The sequence below is a fragment of the Saccopteryx bilineata genome, chromosome 5 (genome assembly GCF_036850765.1).
Source record: "Saccopteryx bilineata isolate mSacBil1 chromosome 5, mSacBil1_pri_phased_curated, whole genome shotgun sequence".
NCBI classification, from domain to species: Eukaryota; Metazoa; Chordata; class Mammalia; order Chiroptera; family Emballonuridae; genus Saccopteryx; species Saccopteryx bilineata.
The window spans coordinates 92,831,995-92,843,879 of record NC_089494.1 but is presented as its reverse complement, the minus strand read 5'-3'; positions in this window follow the sequence as shown (position 1 = coordinate 92,843,879).

Sequence of the window (11,885 nt, the reverse complement as noted above, 5' to 3'; positions counted from 1 at the left end):
AAAACTTAAAAAAACAACAACAAAATAAAATATATCTGATTCTTTCTTTTTTTTTAGATAGAATTGAAAATGATTTAATTGTTCATTTATCTGAATCCCTTCATTCCAATATAATTTGGCCTTTTTATTTATTTATTTATTTTTACCTCATTGGTTGGCATCAGGCATCCTTATATTTATTTATTTTTATTTATTTTATTTTTTATTCTGATTGAATTTATTGGGGTCACATTGGTTAATAAAATTATGTAGGTTTCAGGTGTACAATTCTATAATAATACATCATTTGTAGATTGTATGGTGTGTTCACCACCCAAAGTCAAATCATTTACAACATTATTTATCCCCCATTTACGCTTTTCTACTCCCCGCAACTCCTGTCCCCTCTGGTAATCATCATACTGTTGTCTGTATCTATGAGGTGGGTTTTTTGTTTGTTTTCTTAATCCCTTTACCTTTCTCACTCAATCCTTTACCCTCTCCCATCTAAAACCTATCAGTCTGTTTTCTGTATATATGAGGCTATTTCTATATAGCTTGTTAGTTCATTTTGTTCATTAGATTCCATGTATAAGTGGAATCATATGGTACTTGTCTTTCTACAACTGGCTTATTTCACTTAGCACAATGCTTTCCAGGTCCATCCATGCTGTCACAAAGGGTGAACCTTCCTTACATTTTTATGGCTAAGTAGTATTTCATTGTATAAATGTACCACAGTTGGTTTTTATATCCACTCATCTACTGATGGACACTTGAGCTGCTTGCAAATGTTGGCTATTATAAATAATGCAGCAGTAAACATAGGGGAGCTTATATTCTTTCGAGTCAGTATTGCGGGTTTCTTTGGATATATACCCAGAACCAATCACTGACTGGTTCTTTTTTATGGTTGGTTTCTAAGTCCTTTTTTATTTTGCTATCTCTTTGTTGTAGTTCTCATTAAGTTCCTTAAGCATTCTAATCACCATTTATTTTAAACTGCATTTCTGGTAAATTGCTTTCCTTCATTTTATTTTATTTTATTATTATTTTTATTAATTTTACTAGGGTGACATCAATAAATCAGGGTACATATGTTCAAAGAAAATATGTCCAGGATATCTTGTCAATAAATATGTTGCATACCTATCCCCCAAAGTCAGATTGTCCTCCATCATCTTCTATCTAGTTTTCTTTGTTCCCCTTTTCCTCCCCCTTTTCCTTTCCCTCTCCCCCTCCCTCGTAACCACCACACTCTTACCATTGTCTCTTAGCCTCGTTTTTATGTCCCACCTATGTATGGAATAATGCAGTTCTTGTTTTTTTCTGATTTACTTATTTCACTTCATATGATGTTATCAGGATCCCACCATTTTGTTGTAAATGATCCGATGTCATAATTTCTTATGGCTGAGTAGTATTCCATGGTGAATATGTGCCACATCTTCTTTATCTAGTCTTCTATTGAAGGGCTTTTTGGTTGTTTCCATGTCTTGGCCACTGTGAACAATGCTGCAATGAACATGGGGCTGCATGTGCCTTTATGTATCAATGTTTCTGAGTTTTTGGAGTACATACCCAGTAGAGGGATTGCTGAGTCATAAAGTAGTTCTATTTTCAGTTTTTTGAGGAACCACCATACTTTCTTCCATAATGGTTGTTCTACTTTAAATTTCCACAAAAGTGAATGAGGGTTTCTTTTTCTCCACAGCCTCCCCAACATTTGCTATTACCTATCTTGTTAATAATAGCTAATCTAACAGGTGTGTGGTGGTATCTCATTGCAGTTTTGATTTGCATTTCTCTAATAACTAATGAAGATGAGCATATTTTCATATATCTGTTGGCCACTTGTATTTCTTCCTGGGAGAAGGGTCTGTTCATGTCCTCTTCCCATTTTTTTATTGGATTGTTTGTTTCTTGTTGAGTTTTATGAATTCTTTGTATATTTTGGATATTAGGCCCTTATATGTGCTGTTGTTTGAAAATATCATTTCCCAATTAGTTGGCTGTCTGTTTATTTTGTTGTCAGTTCCTCTTGCTGAGCAAAAACTTCTTAGTCTGATGTAGTCCCATTCATTTATTTTTGCCTTCACTTCCCTTGCCTTTGGAGTTAAATTCATAAAATGCTCTTTAAAACCAAGGTCCATGAGTTTAGAACCTATGTCTTCTTCTATGTACTTTATTGTTTCAGGTCTTATATTTAGGTCTTTAATCCATTTTCAATTCGTTTTAGTACCAGGGGACAAACTGTAGTCGAGTTTCATTCTATTGCATGTGGCTTTCCAGTTTTCCTAGCACTATTTGTTGAAGAGGCTTCCTTTTCTTCATTGTGTGTTGTTGGCCCCTTTATCAAAAATTATTTGACCATATATATATATGCAGTTTTGTTCCTGGACTTTCTATTCTGTTCCATTGGTCTGAGTGTCTATATTTCTGCCAATACCATGCTGTTTTTATTGCCGTGGCTCTATAATATAATTTGAAGGCAGGTATTGTAATGCCCCCAGCTTCGTTCTTTTTCTTTAGGATTGCTTTGGTTATTCGGGTTTTTTTATAGTTCCATATGAATCTGATGATTTTTTCCATTTATTTAAAAAAGTCATTAGAATTTGGATGGGAATTGCATTAAATTTGTATATTGCTTTGGGTTATGGCCATCTTGATTATATTTATTTTTTCTATCCAAGAACACGGAATATTCTTCCATCTCATTGTATCTTTTTTGATTACCCTTAACAATGGTTTGTAATTTTCATTATATAAGCCCTTTATATTTTTTGTTATGTTTATTCCTAGATATTTTTTGTTGTTGTTGTTGCAATCATGAAGGGGATTATTTTTTTGAGTTCATTCTCAAATGTTTCATTGTGGGCATATAGAAAGGCTATGGACCTTTGTATGTTAATTTTGTATCCTGTGACCTTACTGTATTGGCTTATAATTTCTAGTAGTCTTTTTGTAGATTCTTTGGGGTTTTCAATGTATAGGATCATATCATCTGCAAAAAGTGAAACCTTAACTTCTTCTTTTCCGATATGGATGCCTTTTATTTCTTTGTCTTGTCTGATTGCTTTGGCTAGAACCTCTAGCACCACATTAAATAAGAGTGGAGAGAGTGGACAACCCTGTCCTGTTCCTGATTTAAGGGGGAAAGCCTTCAGTTTAGTGCCATTTAATATGATGTTAGCTGATGGTTTATCATATATGACCTTTATCTTGTTGAGATATTTTCCTTCTATACTCATTTTGTTGAGAGTCGTAAACATAAAATTGTGTTGTATTTTATCGAATGCCTTTTCTGCATCTATTGATAAGATCATGTGGTTTTTGTTCTTTGTTTTGTTGATATCGTTTATTACGTTAACCGTTTGATGTATGTTGAACCATCCTTGAGATTCTGGGATGAATCCCACTTGATCGTGATATATTATTTTTTTAATATGTTTTTGTATTCAATTTTCTAGTATTTTGTTTAGTATTTTAGCATCTGTATTCATTAGAGACATTGCTCTGTAGTTTGTTTAGTTTTTTTTGTGCTGTCCTTGCCCGGTTTCGGTATGAGGGTTATGTTGGCCTCATAAAATGTGTTTGGAAGTATTGCTTCTTCTTCAATTTTTTGGAAGACTTTGAGTAGAATAGGAACCAAGTCTTCTTTGAATGTTTGATAGAATTCGCTAATATAACCATCTGATCCTGGACTTTTATTTTTGGGGAGGTTTTAATAAGTTTTTTCTATTTTTTTCCTACTAATTGGTCTGTTTAGGCTTTCTGCTTCTTCTTGACTCAGTCTAGGAAGGTTGTATTGCTCTAGGAATTTATCCATTTCTTCTAGGTTGTTGAATTTAAGGCATAAAGTTTTTCATAGTATTCTACAATAATTCTTTGTATATCTAGAATGTCCGTGGTGATTTCTCCTCTTTCATTTTGGATTTTGTTTATATGAGTTCTCTCTCTTTTTTCCTTGATAAGTCTTGCCAAGGGTTTGTCAATTTTGTTGATCTTTTCAAAGAAACAGCTCCTTGTTCTATTAAGTTTTTCTATAGTTTTTCTGTTCACTATTTCATTTATTTCTGCTCTGATTTTTATTATCTCCTTTCTTCGGCTGGTTTTGGGTTGTCTTTGTTCTTCTTTTTCCAGCTCCTTAAGGTGGGAAGTTAAGTGGTTCACTTGGGCTCTCTCTTGTTTGTTCATATATGCCTGAAGTGATATGAACTTCCCTCTTATCACTGCTTTTGCTGCATCCCATAGATTCTGATAAGTCATATTGTCATTTTCATTAGTCTGTATATATCTTTTGATCTCTGCACTTATTTCTTCTTTGACCCATTCATTTTTTAAGAGTATGTTGTTTAGTTTCCACATTTTTGTGGTGTTTTTTTCCTCTTTTTTGCAGTTGAATTGTAGTTTCAAGGCTTTATGATCAAAAAATATACTTGGTACAAAATTAATTTTTCTGAATTTGCTGATGTTGTTTTTATGGCCCAACATATGGTCAATTCTTGAGAATGATCCATGTACACTGGAGAAAAATGTATACTCAGTCACTTTGGGATGAAATGTCCTATAGATGTCTATCATATCCAGGTGCTCTGGTGTTTTGTTTAAGGCCACTATGTCTTTGTTGATTCTCTGTTTGGATGACCGATCTAGAGCCGTCAGCGGTGTATTGAGGTCTCCAAGTATGATTGTATTTTTGTCAGTTTTTGTTTTAAGATCGATAAGTAGCTGTCTTATATATTTTTGTGCTCCTTGGTTTGGTGCATATATATTAAGAATTGTTATGTCTTCTTGATTCAGTGTCCCCTTAGCCATTATGAAATGGCCATTTTTGTCTCTGAGTACTTTTACTGTCTTGTAGTCAGCATTATTCGATATGAGTATTGCTACACCTGCTTTTTTTTGGATGTTATTTGCTTGGAGTATTGTTTTCCAGCCTTTCACTTTGAATTTGTTTTTATCCTTGTTGCTTAGATGAGTTTCTTGTAGGCAGCATACAGTTGGATTTTCTTTTTTAATCCATTCTGCTACTCTGTGCTTTTTTATTGGTGAGTTTAATCCGTTTACATTTAGTGTAATTATTGACATTTGTGAGTTTCCTATTGCCATTTTATACATTGCTTTCTGTTAGTTTGTGCCTTGTTTGATTCTTCTCTTTCATTTTTCTATCTTTTGATTTTGTTTGGTTTTATTCTATACATCTTTCCTCTGTTGCTAGCTTTTTTAAATCATGTGCTTCTGTGGTGGTTTTTTTTTTTTTTTTTTTATTCATTTTAGAGAGGAGAGGGGAGATAGATAGAGAGAGAGAGAGATTGAGAGAGAGAGAGAGAGAGAGAGAGAGAGAGAGAAGGGGGAGGAGCAGGAAGCATCAACTCCCATATGTGCCTTGACCAGGCAAGCCCAGGGTTTTGAACCAGCAACCTCAGTGTTTCTAGGTTGACGCTTTATCCACTGCGCCACCACAGGTCAGGCTGTGGTGGTTTTTTCAATGGTGGTTACCATCAAGTAATGAAAAGGGTTGCTACCCTGTTCATTGTAGTGTAGTATCTTGTGAGTACTTTTGTACTCTATCATCCTTTGCTACTGTTAATCTCCGTCCTCTCCTACTTTTTTTTTGTTGTTGTCACAGTTTAAATTTGGTTTTATTGTGTTCTTGGTGGAGCTTTTACTTGTGATTTGTTTTGTTCTTTTTATGTGGTTGGAAAATTCCCTTTAGTAATTCCTGGAGTGGGGATTTTCTGATGATAAATTTTCTCATCTTTTTCGTATCTGTGAATGTTTTTATTTCTCCTTCGTATTTGAAGGATAGCTTTGATGGGTATAGTATTTGTGGCTGAAAGTTCCTCTCTTTCAGGACTTTAAATATTGGAGTCCATCTCTTCTAGCTTGTAGAGTTTCTGTTGAGAAATCTGAGGATAATCTAATGGACCTTCCTTTATATGTTGTATTCTTTTCACTGGCTGCCTTGAGAATTTTTTCTTTGTTGTTGGTTTTTGCCAATTTCATTATGATATGCATTGGAGTAGGTGTGTTGGGGTTAAGAAAACTCAGATTTCTGTTTGCTTCTTGAATTTGAGGCTTTAGTTCTTTCTATAGGCTTGGGAAGTTCTCATCTATTATTTGTTTGAGTATGTTCTCCATTCCATTTTCTCTTTCCTCTCCCTCTGATATACCTGTTATTCTTTTTGATGGAGTCAGACAGTTCCTGTAGGGCTTTCTTATTTTTTTAAATTTTTGAGTCTCTTTCTTTTTCTCTCTGTTGTGCCTCAAGTTGCTTATCTTTTATTTCACTAATCCTACTTTCTATCTAGCCTGTTCTATTAGCTAAGCTTGTTACTTCATTTTTCAGCTCGTGAATTGAGTTTTTCATCTCTGTTTGATTTGTTTTTATAGATTCAATTTCCTTGGTAATATATTCTTTGTGTTCATTGAGTTGTTTTCTGAGCTCCCTAAATTGCCTTTCTGTGTTTTCTTGTACATCTCTGAGTATATTTAGGATTTCTATTTTAAATATTTTAAATTCTCTGTCATTTAGCTCCAAGGTTTTCAATATATTAAATTTTTTTCTCTATAGATTTTTCCTAATCTATCTGTGTCCCCTCTCTGTCTTTTGTATCCATGATATTCAATTTCTCTTTCCTTAATGGCATCTGAGGGTGGTTTAGTTTATAGTGTTAATGATAATTAATAAAGATTAAAAAAATAAAAAATAAAAAAGAATAAGTAAAAATAAAAAGAAATTATTATTCTCCCCCCCCTTTTTTTCCTCTCCTCTCCTCTTCCCTCCTTCTTGAGAAAATCTTGTGGTGGACTCTGAATTATATTGTCTAAATAGAACAAAAACTACCTATAATGAATGGCCTGCATTGGGGAGAAGTAATAAAGGCGCAAAAAAGGGAGTATGGACCCACAAAATGCAAAAAAGGAAAAAATTTGGGGCAACAATAAAATGACTCACTTTTAATTGATGAATGACTAAGAGATATGATGAGAGGAATAAGAGGGAAATAAGAAAAAGGGGGAAAATTTAAAAAAAATACTATTGTATTTAGTGGAGCAATAACTAGATAAAATGGAGAGCCAGGGTTGGGAGCACTGCTAGTGAGTTAAAAAAGCGAAGTAAAAAATCCCCAAAGTACCACAAAGAAAAATTTGAGTCCCAGATAAAATAATTTGTTCGTCGTTGAGGATTGAATGAGAGGAAAAGTAAAAGAGAAAAGCAGAAACTAATATAAAGGGAGAAGAAAAAAAAGAGGAAAACCCAAAAAGAAGAAAAAAGAATAAAAGGAGAGAGAGAGAGAGAGAGAGAGAGAGAGAGTTAAGGGTTTTGGAGTGCAACCCTCATAAAGAGAAAGGAAGAAGAAAGAAAAGATAATGGGAGATGTAACACTCATGGGTAATGTAGTTCAAGGAGAGGAGAGAGTAAGACCAGCAGAGAATTAAATGATGAAATTGGAAGAGGAAGTTAATAATCAAGACAAGAAGGTAAGAGAAACAAACAAATATAATAAAATGGGATAGGTTATAAAGTCTGTGGATTATTCTTGATTTTGAGAGGTTATCTTCTTGCTTTTTCTTTTCTCTCCCTCTTTCTGGTTGGTGACTCTGTACCCTGGGTTCTGTCCCTGTGGCATGGTTAGGTAGAAGTTTGCAGTTGATAAGTCTCTATGGCGATGTCATATATCGGGCTTCAGTCTCTTTGGAAGTCAAGGCTCATTAGCATTTGCTGGCTCCACTAATGAGAGAGTCTGTATTCTCGGAGCCTCTCTCCTAGTCTTTTCTTCCTGAATTAGTAGCCTGATAATCCAGCTATGGGATTGCTGCTGCCTCTGCCTGGAGAGTAAGAGGCTCAAAGAGCTGGCAAATCCCCACTCTATTCCTGCTGGGCGCAGGGCTCTGGGTAAGGCTTAGTCAGTCAGATCTGCTAGTATAATCAAGCGGGGCTTCGGCCCACACAAAGACCTCTGACTCTGCCCCTCTGTCCAGGCACACAGGCGCCCACTCTCGGGGGAATCTCTTGCCCACTATCTGTGCTCACTGACCAGGATATTCGGCCAGCCCTCTCTCACTCCTGGTGAGGTGCCCTGCCCACAAGGAAAAGTACGAGCGTAGGAAATTTTACTCCCACTCTCTCCCCAAGCGCTGCTTTTAGTGGCACAGGGGCGACCTCAAGACTCTAGTTTTGGCCCACAGAGGGGCCTCTGACTCTATTGCCCTGTCCAGGAACACGGACGCCCACTCCTGGGAGAATCTCCCGCCCACTCTCCGCACTTGCTGACCAGGATATCAGGCCCGCTGCCTCTCACTCCTGGTGAGGCGCCCTGCCCACACGGAAAAGTTCAAGTGTAGGGAATTTTTCTCCTGCTCACTCCCCACACGCTGCTTTTCAGGGCACAGGGCCGGCCCCAAGACTCCGGATTCGGCCCACACAAAGACCTCTGACTCTGCCCTTCTGTCCGGTAACACGGGCACCCACTCCCGGGGATCTAGGTGAAATCTTTCTCCCACTATCTGCGTGCGCAGACCAGGAGATTGGGGCAGATGGCTGTCCCAAGTGCCTTTCTTTGTCTGGGTTTGGCGTTAGCTAGTGTTGACTGGGTTGCCACAAGCACAGTTTTTCCTCAGCTTGGATGTCCATGCCACAGCCTGGTTCAAACATTTGTGCCGCAGTCTGGTTCTATTCACACCCTATGCCCACCTTAGTTCCTATACTCTCAGTTCCCAGTGAAAGCAGCCCTTATTTAGGTTAGTGAGGAAGGCAGAGTGTTTCTTCCTCCTTATTTCCTTTGAGGTTGATTATATATTTAGTCAATTTTTCACTCAATCATACCTTTGCATTTAGCGTGGAACTTCTGGAGGCTCCAAGAATAGATCTTTCTGTCTCTGGTTGAAGATCTTGTTGAATTTTGGGGGAAATTTATTGGTATCATTCCTTATGGCACCATTTCTCTAATTTGGCCTTTAATCACATAGATATTTGTTATATTTTAATCTGACAGGAGAATTCAGAACATATTATCATCTAAACCAAAGTTGGGGAGAGAACAAAATACAAAGAAAATTTAAGAATTGATTTTTATAAAGGAATTTCTAAACTGTATTACTTACCATCCCAAATTATTAGTCTAATCTAACCTTGATAAAAGGTATATCAATTTCACATTTTTAGGAATGAGCTTTATGATCTTCAAACAAATATTCATAGGAATGTCTAATGTTTGTTTTCTTCCCTGAAAAATGTCACCAAGAATTTATCAGTGACCATTTTTTCATCTTTGGGTTTACATTCCATCTTTAACTGATTGCAATAAGCTTCTTTATGTGCCAGTAAATAGTACATTGACATGTGGAAGAGTTCAGTAACTGCTAGCCTTTTTAAATGAGAGATAATGCTTTTTAAAGAAATAAAAATTTAAAAATTGGTAAATAATTTTGGATTTCCATTACTTTATGGCATATTATACTGAAGAATTATGTTTGAATGATTTACTACAAACAAAAATGCTGTAAAATATATTCTTGAAAAATAATTTTTTACTTAATGCTGATTAGATGAAAAGCCAATGCTGTTTCTGTGATAATTTGGTATACTACAAATCTTTTTAAAGTAATTCTTATTTTCTTATGTTCCAGTGATTTAACCATTGGTCATATAGTCTTTTATTTGCCGAACCAACATACCTCTTTCTATCCAATGAAAGAGGAATATGGTTTATTTATTTATCTTACCATTGAATTTCATTGATCACAATTATTTTGTTACTTTATAACTTAACATCATTTTTAACTTTTCTGCATTCCTTTTGTAGTCATTTGGTATTTCTTAAGCAATGCAACTATAAAATATATCATTTATCTATGAGAAATAAATCTTTAATTTTTCTTAAACTATAAACTTAGTTCATTAAAATAAGAGAGATATGTACTATAAAATTGAGCTTTATGATTAAATAATAAAATTGTTTTCTGTCTGTGGTTTCTAAAACCAGGTGGTGTTCATTTACAGGATTTAGTATGTTCTCTTTTCTCCTTCCTCAAGATATCCAAATCTTGTATCACCACATTTTATCTGGGTTTTACCTCATATGCTATCAGTACGGTGAAGATAATAGGCAAACACAAGGAAGAGAGAAATGAAATTTCCAATCATCTTTACTTCTGAAGCAAAAGAATTTGTACTTATGTATGTTTCTCTCACAATGATAAACTCCTGTACAGTGTCCCTGTTGCCTAAACTAACCAATGGACATCACTTACATTCTATTATTCATTAGGATGTTTTTGGAGTAATTCACCTTAAGTTTACTGAAAATTTCTCTTGTTTATACTCTCCTAGATCTCTGTAGTTAGAGCATATCATGAATCTCTGTACTAATTATTCCCTTTAGAGTATAAGAATTTTTTTTGAAATTGAGAATATTTTATTTCACAAACTACAATTGTCATTAAATTTTTTAAAAAGGGAAGCAAAAAGAAAAAAACAAGTGTTGAGATTTTCTTGAATATGTCTAAGACTCTGGTTTTTAGTATGCTTGTCAGTTGCTTTTAATTTTCTGGGACCTACTAACTTGAACTTCATATACCAGTGAAAATATTATATAGTAGCACAAACAAATGCTGAATGTGAAAATGTAATTGAATACCAGGTGCCCCTTTGTGTAAAAATATTATAATGATCACTAGATTATCAATATAATTGTCATATATAGTTATTCCATGATATATAAGAGTTATAATTCTGTTCCATAATCTCCTTTTCTTTAGTAGTTGGAGAGAAATATACTATAAGCTCAAGTTTCAACTCCTCAAGTTTGGGCACTGTTACATATTTTCAGTTGGGTGACAGTTCATATTACCTTACACATATTCTTTAAGGATATAAGGGGTTTGAGGGATTGTTGGAATGTGTTCCTTGAAACTCTGAAACTTTCTCTTTTTCTCTCTCTCTGAAACATCCTTTTCTCAAATTAATTATAAAAGTTAAAAATTAAATCTTACTTTTGTCTCCTGCATTAATCCTAAATAGATCAGTTATTTTGTCCATATTAATGGAAGCATAGCACTAGTGAGATTTAATTTCAAACTTTTGTAATTATAGCTAAAATTAAATTTTACCATGAATGAATTGCCCAAGTCCTAGATGAAAGCAGAGTTGGAGGATTAGCAACTGAACCTCCAGGATGACTTATGTTATCTTTGATAATTAATTAAAATCAATGTGTAGAGGACTATATTTGGAAATTCAAGGAGTTTCCAAGCAGAGATTTTTCAAATTCCCTTAGAAGTTTGATGTAAGGGTGCGAGAGAGGAAGTACTTTGAGGAAACTCCAGAAAATTAGAAAGTGATGAGGTGAACGCAGAGTACTTTCTCTGTTGACTGAATTAAGCAGGATTAGGTGCTCTTCCTGAAGGACTAAAGAAATCTCTTAAAGTTGAAAAATATAATTTTTTATTTCCCTAGAGGTAAATTTTTGAGAAGCCACTACAGGAAGTGAGGAGATTGGATAATTGGATAATGTATCCTTACAATTGAACCTGAATAGAGAATTATAGGAAAATTGGGAGGAAACCTGTTAAACCTTGAAGAAGGAAAGTGGCAACAAATACACTAAAAACAATTTCTGGTTAAATTTTAAAATACAGTGTTTTAATTCTAATACCAGAGTGGAGAATGGTACAGTGTAGTTACAGTGCAAACATATACTAGCAAACTCGAATATTATTTGAAAACTATTGCCCAGAGAGTTTTTGAAGCATTTGAACAGAAAGGTCTTATAAAGTCTGAAAGCAGTAATCAGAACAGATATTAACAAGTCCAGTGGCTAAGCAACTAAGATATTTTCCTGGTTTTTCAGTTTCTTTTTTATTGTTGTTGTGTTATTGTTTTTAATGAAAGACATACC